The following is a 13,891-nucleotide window of genomic DNA, read 5'->3' as shown; positions in this document are numbered from 1 at the left end:
CCCAACCTGATGTGAAGATAGCAAATCAAGAATTGCTTTTAATGATGATTCTTACCAAATACTTGATGCAATTCCAAGGAAAAGTGAGAGACACAAAGACCTACTTCTATTCATTTGCTTCTGTGGCGTGATAATGTGGAATTGTATTTTCTTGACAAAATTACTGTCGTCTGTATGAGTCTTTTGCTAAAATCATCAGACTCACTTATAGAAATGGAAATATGTTTAACATAGTTTTAAAGCCCTACAATTAGAGGTTTTAAATTGGTCCCATGTGGTGGTGTACTGAATTTGTCAAGTGTTATTAGTACCGGATTATAATTGTTTAAAAGAAACCATAGAATTAATAGGGCTGGAAGGAATCTTGGCAGTCTTCTAGTCCAACTCCCTTCACAAGACAGGGATCTTTATACCATCCCAAATGATTGTCTAATCTTTTCTTGAAAATCTCCAGAGATGGAGACACTCAGTTTCAGAAAGCAAGTTGTTCCATTGGTTAATTTCGCTTACTTTTTTTAAATTTGCATTTATATCCCGCCCTTCTCCGAAGACTCAGGGCGGCTTACACTATGTTAGCAATAGTCTTCATCCTATTTGTATATTTATATACAAAGTCAACTTATTGCCCCCAACAATCTGGGTCCTCATTTTACCTACCTTATAAAGGATGGAAGGCTGAGTCAACCTTGGGCCTGGTGGGACTAGAACCTGCAGTAATTGCAGGCTGCTGTGTTAATAACAGACTGTCTTACCAGTCTGAGCCACAGAGGCTTACTGTCAGGAAAATTCTTATTCCAGATGTAGGATCTCTCTTTAATGAGCTTCCATTGGTTTCTTGTGCTGTCCTCAGGTTCTTTAAAAAATAAGCCAATCCTCTCATCTCTCTGACAGCTCCTTAAATATTGGAGACTGCTATCATGTCACCCTTAGTCCTTCTCTTTGTTAGGCTAGACCGGGGGTCTGAAACCTTAAAACACTCAGAGTCATTTGGCCCCGTTTGCCACAGAAATCTGGGGCACCGGGAGCCACAAAACCTGGGTGGGCATGGCCAACTCGATGTCCCTCACTCCCACCCAGTCACATGACCCCCTAGCCACTCCTACCCAGCCACAAAACGATTCTCTGTCTCCCTCTCTCCCCCTCTCCCTTCTGTATCTCTGTGTCTGTCCCCCTCCCTATCTTCCCATCTCGCTGCCGCTCTCTGTATCACTGTGTGTGTGTCTATTCTCTCTCTTTTCCCCACTTCTCTGTATGTGTGTGTGTCTGTCTGTCTTTCTGTGTCTCTCTCGGAAAGCCACGGCTGGGCCAAGGCAGCAGGCTCTTATTGGGGTGCTTCGCTACTCCTTTTAGTTCTTCTTTTTGGAAATCCAGGCTGGCTGAGGAAAGATCTCCAGCAGCCGCAGAGGCTTCCCTTCGGGCGAACATCCTCCTTCCCCCCTCCTTCTCCTCTTTCTTAGAGTAGACACACCCAGTTCCTGCAATTATCATATGTTTTAGTCTCCAGCCATCTAATCATCTTTGTTGCTCTTCTCTGCACTCTTTCTAAAGTGTCAATATCTTCTTTGTATCTTGGTGAGCTCTGACAATATGTTGCTTTCTTTACAATAAAAACCCAATTCGCTATATTAAGGTTATTTTGCCACTTTTTAAAAGAATCTCCTGTTCATTCAAAATCTGTTTACCTACAGAATTCGTTTCTAGCAAAGTTCATGCTTCTGGGATTTTTTTTTTTTTTAAAGTATTTTAATTTAGATTATGAGCAGTAATTTGGTAAGAATATGCATAGGATTGTTTATAGTATTTGTATTGTATTTTCAGCACATTATTGATTGAAAAAGTGGCATAGGTTTCTTTTTCGATACTAGACTTTTATTTCCATATACTTAAAACTTTCGAGCTGCTTTGGAGAGGAAACCATCGAAATGGACCAGCATATCACAAAACTGAAATAATTTGGAAAGTTGAGAAGAAACAATCTAGAAGCAGCTGTGGTAAATCACTTTTACACTGTCACAAAAGGAATACCAATTGACATACTTGTGTACTCTTTTAGAAACTTGACTTGAGATACTTTATTTATAAATAATTTATCATCAATAGAATATATCTGAAACAAATGACAAGAACAATCTAAAAAAGAACTTTTGATAGCATAAAGAATGAGAGTTTAGAAAATTCTAAACTTAGAAAAGTTTATAAAATTCTTTTGTGTCTATATACTGAACTACATAATGCTGTTGAATATCTCATGCATTGAGCAGAGAACAAATTTCACAGAAAGGATAACTTCAAAGAGTTTTACATTTTACAAGCTTCTATCGACTTCTAACACCATCTCTAATTTCCCATCTAAAAGCTTCAAAGTTTCCTCTGAATGTTAGCTATTCTAATCAAAACTGGTTTTATAACCCAACTTCTCCCTGCTGTACAGTAAAGTCTTGATTAAGTTGAGACATCAAACATCTAAATCCTGTTCCTAGACTCAGAATGGAAAAGGAGGTAATCTATATTAAATATACCGGTGAAATTCAAAAATTTTGTCCACTTCAATAGCTGTACGTATAAAGTCCAGAATTTCTTATGCAGTGACATATCACACAAACATATCCTTGGAAATAAATCCTATTCAAATTTATTTCCAAATTTAACATACTTGAAATCTTTGTGTTGGACTTCCTCAACTCTTTAAGTACATGAGTCTAAAACATTCTGTTCTACATATTGCTGAAAATACCTTTGCTTATCCTAAGGTTAAGAATTCAGTAGTTGTCACAAAGTGGAAATTACTAACAACTGAAAGGCAAACAAGTCAGAGTGTAGATGTTCATGTGAGCCACATGGACACAGGCACATTTTTCCTGGTGACGATGAAGAATTGGATTTCCCTCTAATGAAATGCTATCATATAACATTCTATTTGTATAATTCTGGGAAGATTAATTGGGAAGGGTAAAAATTAGTAATAAAGTGGAGGCTTGTCTTACTCTTCACATCACAGAAACTGACCTAGCTTTTTTGTGGGTGACCTTTGGGCAGTACTGTACGCTTACAGTTAAAGCTTTGAATAATGACAGGCTACAAGTAGGGTCCATTTTTAATATCTATCATGATGCCAACTGGCTTTTTTGTTGTCATCTTCATAAGTGTTGTGGCCCACCAGTGGCTGGTAGCAGATTCAGACAGTGAGGACAGTGAGGAGAAACATGGGCCAGTCCTGGAGTCTGGGGAAGGCTCTGATGAGGGCTATGCATTGGAGGCAAAGAGGGGGCCAGGGCCATATGCCTGCTATCAGCTGCCTTTGGAGTCAGACATCAGTGAGGCAGACGAACAGCTGGAGCCTGTTCCCAGTGTGTGCATTGGCAGAGTTGCCAGACGAAGGGAACAGATAAAGAACAAGGGTAGACTTGGGAGTAAGGCCACAGGTGGACAATGAATGGCCCCTCCCATAGGAAATAAAAGAGGAGCGAAAGGGGAGTGGGCTTTTGCAGGAAACAATTCGGTCATTCAGTGCAGGAGTGTGAAGATCTGTACATGAATCTCAGAGACTCTGTGCCAAGTTTTTCCTTGCACAGCATTGAGTTTAGAAAATATTTACATGACAGTTCTCCAAGCTAGATAAGGTCTATGGTCATAAATTCACCTTTGTAAGACTGGTTGCCAGGCCTTTGCTGAATGTGGATAAGAGGAATTCACATTCCTTTAATAAAAAGGGTTTTGTGGGGACCAGGATTCTGCTTCGTGCTTTTTGGGGAAGCCTAGGTCAGAACAGTACCTTTTTTATTTTTTGATTACTAAAAGATAAATCATTTACTATCTTTACTAGTTTCTTTTCCTAGCTAACATCATACAAAATGCTCCAGGAAGAATAATTTTAAACATCCAAACATTTTACAAGCCCAAACTGACAACTGATATGAGACCACATATCATTGTCTATCCATAATATTGGCAATATTGCTATAAACTGGACTACAATGTGGATGGTCACTAATTGCGCTGTCCTTTGTCATTTTGTAGTCATCCAGAGTTTTACAATCGGTTCTTTACCTCTAGCTCAGAATTAGGAGCTAAATAATAATGGAATGTATGAATGACTTTAGGGAAAGATGGGAAGAGATATTGCCTAGGAATCAATCAGACAAGAAGGGTCTGACAGGAGCCCACAGTCACTTAGTGATGAAACAAACTTAGGAAGGACCCACCCTAATTGATCAAATAGTTTAAAGGAGGGCTCTCCAACCTTGGCAACTTTAAGACTTGTGGCCTTCAACTCCCAGATTTCCTCAGCCAGCTTTGCTGGCTGAGGGATTCTGGGAGTTGAAGGCCACAAGTCTTAAAGTTGCCAAGGTTGGAGAGCCCTGCTTTAAAGGGAAGGCAAGAAGTGTGTGCTTTCACATGTACAAGATACTGTTAATGTAGCCTTACAAAAAAAGTATAATTAGTTCATTTTGCTTTCTTGTCTGTTTTACTTGGGAAAGGGCAATATACTGACTCTGTAAACTGCTTAAAGAGTGTAAAGCACTACGAAGTGGTATATAAGTCTAAGTGATACTATTATAAACTTTATATTTATTTATTTATTTATTTATTTATTTATTTATTTATTTATTTATTTATTTATTTATTTGTCACAACAGTATATATAAGCATAAGCATGAAATAACTATACGAATTGGATACAATCAAAGGAAACATTAGGACAGGAACGGTAGGCATGCTGGTGCTCTTATGCACATCCCTTACAGACCTCTTAGGAATGGGGTGAGGTCAATAGTAGATAGTCTTTGGTTAAAGCTTTGGGGATTTTGGGAAGAGACCACAGAGTCGGGTGGTGCATTCCAGGCATTAACAACTCTGTTACTGAAGTCATATTTTCTGTAATAAAGATTGGAACGGTTCACATTAAGCTTAAATCTATTGTGTGCTCGTGTATTGCGATTGAAGATGAAGTCTTCAACAGGAAGGACATTGTAACAGATGATTTTATGAGTTAAACTCAGGTCATGTCGAAGGCGGCCGAGTTTTAAATTTTCTAAACCCAGGATTTCAAGTCATAAGGTATTATGTTGTAATATACCTTATGGCATAAGGTATTTTGTTGTAATCAGAGGAATGGAGAACTCTTCTTGTAAAATATTTTTGGACACACTCAATTGTATTTATGTCAGAAATGAGATGTGGGTTCCAGACAGGCGAGCTGTATTCAAGAATTGGTCTAGCAAATGTTTTATATGCTCTGGTTAGTAGTGTAATCTTTCTGGAGAAGAAGCTACGCAAGATTAAGTTTACAACTCTTAAAACCTTTTTTGCGATGTAGTTGCAGTGGGCTTTGGCACTTAGATCATTTGATATGAAAACTCCAAGATCTTTAATGGGGTGAGGGTCATCAACAAGGTAATGTCCATCAAATTTGTATTTAGTGTTTAGATTCTTTTTTCCAATGTGTAAGACAGAGCATTTGCTGGTTGAGATTTGGAGTTGCCAAGTTTTTGACTATTCCGACACAAAGTCAAGGTCTTTTTGAAGGGTAGCCATATTGTTGGTAGTGTTAAATAGTTTAACATCAACAGCAAAGAGAACACAATTACTTATAATATGGTCACAGAGGTCGTTAATGTATAATATGACGAGTGTCCTAGAACACTGCCTTGGGGGACACTGCTATTGACAGGAGCAGGATTTGATAGGGCACTGCCTATTTTGACCATTTGTTGTCTGTTTGACAGGAACAAATGGAGGGGTCCGGAGATGCCATAGGATTTTAGTTTTAGAAGAAGTTTGTCATGCACCACTGAGTCAAAAGCTTTACTGAGTTTTGACTTTACTGAGTCAAAAACTGCCCTAATCCCCACCCAACTCCAAATGCAATTGCAGTGAGATTTTTTGTTTGTTTCTGGATGTGGAGGAGTGAAGATCAGTTCTTTGTTTAGACAACTAAATGAAGATTTTGCTCCAGCCCAGTTTCTTACAATATATGTTCAGCATATTGGTTGAATAGGTAGAGAGAATAGCCTCATTTCACCCTTTGCTGACCTGGAGACAGTCAACTAGGAAAAATGGGCAAGCTAAATCTAAAAATGCTAGGAATTTCTGGAAACTTGGCACTAGAGACATCTATAAAAACATAGAGATAAACCACATTTACCTACCTTTCAAAAGAGACAATAAAAAGCCAAGAAGGAAACAAAACAAAAGAAAACAATCCAGGGATTAACACCAGACAAACAATCAAGCAGACAACTATTCTAATCAAGAAATTATCAAGGAGAAAATCACAGCCCCACCAACAATGGTGAGGTAAACTACTGTATATAAACAGGAAACAAACCCCACATTTACTATAGTGATGAAGTTACCTAGTCAGAAAATGAAATGTCTGCAACAAACAATGAAGGGCTCCATAGTTCAACCTCGCTATATATATTCTCTTCTATTGGTACTAGTCTTTTGTTGATATTTCTTGCCTTTCTTGATTGTACAGCTGGCATTAGCTGTAATTTCTCTTGTTCCTTGATCTAAAATCATATTATATATTGTGGCATGAAATATTCCTTTCCTTGTAGAGCTCTAATCTACATTACTTCTCTTGCAAATGAAATTAATTATGTGATCATTTGCACACTCCATTAGGTATCTTTTTATAAAGAGCAAGGAAGATGACCTTGATGTAAATATGCAAGAACCTAGCCAAATGTCTATGGAGATTCTCAAGCATCCAAGTTATGGTTGTCCCATAACCTGGATGGCTTCTTGAATGAGAAGCAAAATGTCTTAAAGGAAAAACAAAGAAAGTCCAGTTGCTATTTGAAAAAGCACCTTTGGGACATGTGCAAGAACCATTATCAATGTAAAATGAGCTGAAACATTTCTTAACTCTAGAGCAGGGCGGTCAAACTCGCAGCCCGTGGGCTGGATGCGTCACACACTGGCCATGCCCATTCTCAGTTTAGTGAAGGAGAAAAAAGTCCCGATACATCACGTGATGGTGCTGTGACAATACAAATTTGGCACCCCTGCTGCAGAGCAATGAGATAACATTTGGGAGCAGCTTAAGCTAGAGGTGGGTTTCAGCAGGTTCTGACCAGTTCTGGAGAACCGGTAGCGGAGATTTTGAGTAGTTCAGAGAATCAGTAAATACCACCTCTGACTGGCCCCGCCCCCATCTATTCTCTGCCTCCCGAGTCCCAGATGATTGGGAGGAAATGGAGATTTTACAGTATCCTTCCCCTGCCACACCCACCAAGTCACGCCCACCAAGCCACACCCACAGAACCGGTAGTAAATTTTGAAACCCACCACTGGCTTAAGCAGATGCCTCCTTAATTCACAGTATAAAGAGGAGAAAGAGGGACAGCACAATCAGGCTAGAAAGACTGATGTAAGCCCCATTAGGTAGACCAAATCAGAAAATCATCTCCACAGGAAGGCTAAAATTATATTTGGCTATAATACTACAGTTGCTGTGGTGTTTTGCACCAGCTGAGTCTTCCAATTACTCTTCAAGGGCAGGGCTCTGTAGAATATGTGGCAGTAATCTAAGTGGAAAGTGACAAAGTCATGAGTGATTATGAGCAGGGCCTCCCAGTCCAGATATAAGCAATAACTATTAACAATCTATGAAAACATAGTAGGCTTGACATTTTTACATTGCCTTTATTTTCCGTAAGTGAATCTTAGTAAGTTTTACTAGAATCAATGGAATTTTTACAAATTAAATATGCTAAAGCTTATATTAGAAAAGTTTTCATATATCCTTATCTGGGATGAAGGTCTCGGACTGAAAGGAAATGAAGGCTGGAATCCAGCAAGGCAGATAAGTCATAGCATTTTCCTACAGCTGAAGACATCTGTTTAACTAGCTTTACTCCCATTGAATGCTGAACCCCCAGTGCACTATTCTATAATTCATTTCAGCTGCAATGTCTTTGAAAGGTCATAATAGCAGCAGCAGCAGCAGTAGTAGCGCTTTGTATAAAATTGGCAGGGTCTGCTTAAAAGCAGCAGGGGTAGTTTGTGCTAGAAATGAGTGGAGAGTTATCTAGAGGAACCTTTAAAGGCCCCTGAAGAGAGTTATTTCAAACAATTTCTTACTCTGAAAAGGAAAACTGCCAAGAGATTTAAAAGGGGGGGCTTTGGCTGGGTGTGCGTGTTCACATGTAAAGAGCTCCAGGCTCAGCCACTAACATTTCTATGCAATGGTGAGAAAGGTTTCTGCTTGAAATCCTGCAGCAGTACTATTGCCACTCAGTATAAATGATACTGACCTAGAAAGAGAATTGACATGGATAGATAATCTACTTTTTGGCACTTCAAAGACTCTTAGGTGAGTAATGGTTAGTGATTCTGTAAGAAATTGTAATTTCAGAAAAAAAAAATCTATAGTGTCACACAGATTGTTTATTCAAATAATACTGAGCAACATAGCCACCTTCCAGATTTCTGGACTTTTAACTCCTGGAATGCTTAGCAGTAGTTCTGGGAGTTGAAGTCCACACAGCTGGAGAGTATCATTGCCTTATACTACTGGGGAAAAAAAGGGGATATCAATTAAAAAAAAGAACAGTATGAATAAGTATAAATTTTACTTATAAAAGGATGATTTTTTTAAAAAGATGCATTTTTAATTTACCCACTCATGATTTATGAAATGCATAGTATTCTGACCACTATCAAAGTAAACAAGTTTGGCAGATGATTGGAATGCATCATAAACCTGTAATAATGGTTCTATTACAGTTAACCAAGGTAAGTGTAGGAAATATGCATTTATAAACAATCATTATTCCTGTTTCAAAAAGAATGTTCCCGGCTTTGGGCATATTCTCACTTCTTGCTTAGTAAGACACATGTCTAACCATCTCTAAGAAACATATCCTCCTAACGTAATCTCCATCTTATCTCCAGCCAGCCTCTCAATCAACCTAAAGCTGGGTTTAGTAGTTCCAGTTCGGAATTGGTGCTTTCCTCTTCTCCCAATACAAACTTACTCATGCATTGTCATGCAGACCATCTAAGGTGCTTTAAGTCTAAAGATGCTGCAGTCAGGAACAGGTCTGCCCACTTCCAATTAGCGTTAGAAGTTTGCAGTGCAAACGCCCCCTCCCTGCATCATTGCTCAATGCGCTGCCATGGCCATGTTAACTTGGCTGGGGGAGACAACTATATATCTGTTCCCCCCCCCCTTCTCACTGAACTATGAAACTCCCAGAAGATCAGTTGGGTCTGTTAGACAGGGATCTTGGTATTGTATATGTGTGATTTTATGTGAGTGTGTGTACCTGCACATATGTGCTAGTTAGAGTATGAAGTAGGGAATGTGAGTGACATATACATGCATAGATATGGGATTAGTAACTTCTATGTACTCCAAAATATAGCGTTGGGCAACCTCTTCCAGGATAGATACTGTAGACCTCACCCCATTCCTAAGAGGTCTGTAAGGAGCGTGCATAAGCACACCAGCGTGCCTACCGTCCCTGTCCTAATTTTTTCTTTTATTCGTATCCTTTACGTGTATTTATAATTGTGTTTACACTTGTATCTGTCATAAAATATATGCTTGACGAAATAAATAAAATAAAAAATAGTCTGCTACTGTGCAGTACGTCGGAGTCCACAGGCAAAGGAGTGCCAGGGAGTAGTGCTGAAAGGATGATATAATCAGGGCAAAAAAAGTAAATTATATTAAAGAATTAAAAAAAAAAGATACAGAAAAGTGATAATATTACCATGATTTTAACCATACTCCTGGGGTTTTGGAAGCATATTGCATTACTGAATTTCATGCGATGGAAGATGCGTGTGTTCTGTGGGGCAAAGCTGGCTGGGGAATTCTGGGAGTTGAAGTCCTCCAGGCTTAAAGTTGCTAAGGTTGGAGATCCTCTGATCTAGTCCAGCCCCCCACTCAAGCAGAAGATCTTATTCCAGTGATGGGTAAACTTTTTGCCATTGCGTGCTAGGAGAGGGGGCAGAGCACCTGCTCATGGCACACGATGGCCCGGTAGGCCCATTTTTCTCTCTCACCTGGCTCCAGAGCCTTTCTAGGGTCGGAGGGGGGAAACGGCCTTCCCCACCCCCACGGAGGTCCTCTGGAGGCCGAAAATGGCCCGTTTGCCAACTTCCAGTGGGGGGTGGGGAAGGCCATTTTTGCCCGCCCTCCAGATTCCTAGAGAGGCTCTGGATCCAGATGAGAAAGAAAAACGGGCCTTCCCCATCCTCTGGAGGGCCTCTGGAGGCAGGGAACAGCCTGTTTCCCTACTTCTGGTGGGCCTAGAAGGCCCGAAAATCAGCTGGCCGGCACATGCATGCATGATGGAGCTGAACTCATATGCTCACTGATATGCTACATGTGCCACCTGTGGCACACGTGCCATTGGTTCACCATCACGGCCCTATACCTTGATGAAGGTATCTTTTCTTTTATGTACACTGGGAGCATATGCACCAAGACAAATTCCTTGAGTGTCCAATCATACTTGGCCAATAAAAAATTCTATTCTATTCTATTCTATTCTATTCTATTCTATTCTATTCTATTCTATTCTATTCTATTCTATTCTATACCATTTCTGACAAATGACAGTCCAATCTTTTCTTGAAAGTCTCAAGTGATGAAGCTCCCACAACTACCGAAGGTAAGCTGTCCATTGGTTGATTGTTCTCACTGTCAGAAAGTTCCTCCTCATTTCTAGGTTGAATCTCTCCTTGGTCAGTTTCCATCCATTATTCCTTGTCTGGGCTTCAGGTGCTTTTTCGAAAATAGCTTGATCCCCTCCTCTCTGTGGCAGCCCCTCAATCTCCTAGCTTAGTTTTAAAATGGGGATTTCCTCAGCGAAATGTATTGATGTAGGGCAGGGGTGTCAAACTTACATCATCACATGATGTATCGTGACTTTCCCTACCTTCGCTAAACTGGGTGTGGGTGTGGCCAGTGCATGATGCATCCAGCCCGTGGGCCATGAGTTTGACAGCCCTGATATAGGGGATTCATGCATACACTTTGGGAATGTATTCTACTATTAAGAATTAATCTCATGTAGTCTCATGGCTCTGTCATACAGCAAAATAGACATGATTTGTCTTGATTGCAAACATCTTCTTTTGCCTTATCCAGCTTTGTCATCCTCCTAAGTTTTAAGAAACCTTTCTGACCTTTAAAAATAATATTTTTCTTTGACATTTACAATCTTCAGCTGCTTTTTAGTTTAATCCAACACTTTAACGGCAACTCTTACAGCTCAAAAATCTAAAAATAAGTGTGCTCACAGACAGACAGTATTTGCTGAACTTAAATGATCCAATTTAAAAGGCTGCCTGCTGGTAGCCCATCATCCCTTTCAGTCAAATATACCTTTTATCCACAAGTGATCTGAATTGGGAAAGTACGTTTGCCATATTTCATCCAAAGATTCATTGAGTTTCAACTCTTATCCAACTCTCTTTGCTAGAATCCAATTCATTATGGATGAACAGCTTCAAATCATAGCCCAGTGACTCCTGGCTGCAGGTCAAATAATTAAGAACACATTTTTCAATTTGCTGTAAACAGATCAATGAAGGGAAGTTCATGTGGTAGGCCATAGCAGTAATCTTATACCACAACTTCTAACATAAGCTGTGCTCCACAACTAGCTATACAATTGGCAGGCTAGCTACTGAACAGGATGCTATGTAAGTATTACCAAAGACTATTACTAAAGACTTTATTAGATCAGGGCTGCTCATTGTGATTTTGTGTCAATTATCAGAACAATAGAATAACAAAATTGGAAAGGACCTTGGAGGTCTTCTAGTCCAACCCCTGCTTAGGCAGGAAAACCTACACCACTTCAAGACAAATGGTTATCCTATATCTTCTTAAAAGCTTCCAGTGTTGGAGCATTCACAACTTCTGCAGGCAAGCTGTTCCACAGGTTAATTGTTCCAACTGTAAGGAAATTTCTCCTTACTTCTAGGTTGCCTCTCTCCTTGATTAGTTTCCACCCATTGCTTCTTGTCCTATCCTTGGAAAATAGCTTGACTCCCTCTTCTCTGTGGCAGACCCTGAGATATTGGAACACTGCTATCATGTCACCCCTAGTCCTTCTTTTCATTAAACTACCCGGTTTCTGCAACTGTTCTTTATATGTTTTAGCCTCCAGTCCCCTAATCATCTTTGTTGCTCTTCTCTGCACTCTTTCTAGAGCAGTGGTTCTCAACCTTTATAGTGCTGCGACCCCTTTAATACAATTCCCCACGATGTGGCGACCCCTTTAATACAATTCCCCACGATGTGGCGACCCCCAACCATAAAATTATTTTCGTTTTGAATTTATCGCGCCTGAAGTCATATTGGCTAGCGATCTGAACTGCTTGCGATTGCCTTGAGGACAGAGGCATTAAAGCGGAGACTCCTCCCCTATTAAGTTTATCGCGTCTGAAGCCAGATTAGGCTAGCGATTGGGAGTGATTGCAGCTGGCTTGAGAAGGACACATCAGAGCAAAGATTTCTCTCTTTTTTAATTGATCACGCCTAAAGCCGAATTCGGCTAGTGATTTGAAGAGTCTGCAGCTGGCTTGTGAAGTCAACCATTGGAGCGTGATTCTTCAACTCGCAAATGTACTTCCCATATTTCCGATGGTCTTAGGTGACCCCTGGCAAATCTTCATTCGACTCCCAATGGGGTCCCGACCCACAGGTTGAGAACTGCTGTTCTAGAGTCTCAGCATCTTTTTTACATCAACCCGATGCGGTATTCCACGTGTGGCCTTACCAAGGCATTATAAAGTGGTATTAACACTTCATGTAATCTTGATTCTATCCCTCTGTTTATGCAGCCTAGAATTGTGTTGGCTTTTTTGGCAGCTGCTGCACACTGCTGGCTCATATCTAAATGGGTGTCCACTAGGACTCCAAGATCCCTCTCATAGATACTACTGTTGAGCAAGGTACCACATATATTATACCTTTACATTTTGTTTTTCTTGCCTAAATGTAGAACCTTACTTTTTTCATCTTTGAATTTCATTTTGTTAGACAGCGCCCAATGTTCAAGTCTGTCAAGATCTTTTGAGGTTAAACATGTATCTGTTCAAAACCCATGGCAATAAATTAAATCTGGGATATCTGCCTTCCCTGATTCTAGTCATATCACTCCATGGGCAGGAGGTTAAACTAGAAGACCTCCAAGGTCTATTCTATTCTATTCTATTCTATTCTATTCTATTCTATTCTATTCTATTCTATTCTATTCTATTCTATTCTATTCTTTCATCCCCATCCAATACAAACACTGCTGTGCTGTTTTCTGCTTTTACTAGAATTGCTAACCAGAGTTACCAACAGCCTATTGGTTCTCTCCATTCCTTCAGGTTACTATTGTGGCCAATATATGAGCACTTTCTTTATAAACAAGTGTTGAATTCTCTCATGGTGCAGAATCTTGCAGCATTAGCACAGAAACATTAGGTTGCCATCCTTCTCCAAGGATATCTGCCACGTTCATTTTTTATCTATCAGGAAAATAAGTAATGTCATCAACTGAATGTGGAGGTTGATTCAGAAATGAGGGAATCAAGTTATAGAAGCAGGAGTAACTTAATCTATTCTAAAACCAAGTATTTGCTGTAAATAACTATGTATGTGGATTGAATGAAAAGTAATGCCCCCATTTTCACCCCTATAATTTTACCGTTAATAGGAATATTTGAATAAATGAAGCAGGATCATAATCCTCCAAATCAATTCTTTTGTTACCTGTATTTATTTCTCCACATAATCATTAGCATTTACTACACATTTTGTTAACAGTGGGCAAGCTTCTTAAAGCTATCACAAAAAAATTGCATACTTTTTCTCTTCAACCAGGCTTAACAGTCCCTTTTACCTCTTTATTGAATCAAACAGATGACC

Source organism: Ahaetulla prasina, chromosome 1, assembly GCF_028640845.1.
Source record: "Ahaetulla prasina isolate Xishuangbanna chromosome 1, ASM2864084v1, whole genome shotgun sequence".
Lineage (NCBI taxonomy): Eukaryota > Metazoa > Chordata > Lepidosauria > Squamata > Colubridae > Ahaetulla > Ahaetulla prasina.
The sequence above is the reverse complement of the archived record's forward strand: the minus strand, read 5'-3'. Positions refer to the sequence as shown.